The following is a 545-nucleotide window of genomic DNA, read 5'->3' on the forward strand; positions in this document are numbered from 1 at the left end:
AGAGGTCAGTCTAAAACTGGGATAGCATTTCATTCAGGCCAGCCAAAATTCATTGGGACATTAAGACTGAAGACCAGCAAGGAAAGAGAGAAAGGAGCACATGCTGTTTGCTGTGGCCAGGGCTTTTGTGTGTGTGTGTGGGGGGGGCAATACTCACCAGTACTGGCACTTTTTCTGGGGGATCTCCAAGGTCCTGAGGGGGAGATTATTGGAAATCAGTGCACTCATGAGTACTAGCATTTTAAAAACAACCCCCACAAACACCTTCTAGTGATAGAAATGCTTCAACCCTTCAATGTGCCTCAATAGCTCTGACCAATCAGCCTGTTGGAACCAGAAGAGATGACCCTCGCCTGTCCTCTTCAAGCTGATGAGAAGGGCCAGGTATGTGGGTCTGTACAAAGGGAAGCATAGCATCTTTTTTAAATAAAAAAGGGGGGAAATAAATCCTTTGTGTATGTAGATTCCTCAGACTATGCTACAAATTCTTTGCCTTGGTTGTTTTCTTCCACATCTGTTTGTCAAGCACACCCTTTAGGGAAAAA

The sequence above is a fragment of the Eublepharis macularius genome, chromosome 4 (assembly GCF_028583425.1).
Source record: "Eublepharis macularius isolate TG4126 chromosome 4, MPM_Emac_v1.0, whole genome shotgun sequence".
Lineage (NCBI taxonomy): Eukaryota > Metazoa > Chordata > Lepidosauria > Squamata > Eublepharidae > Eublepharis > Eublepharis macularius.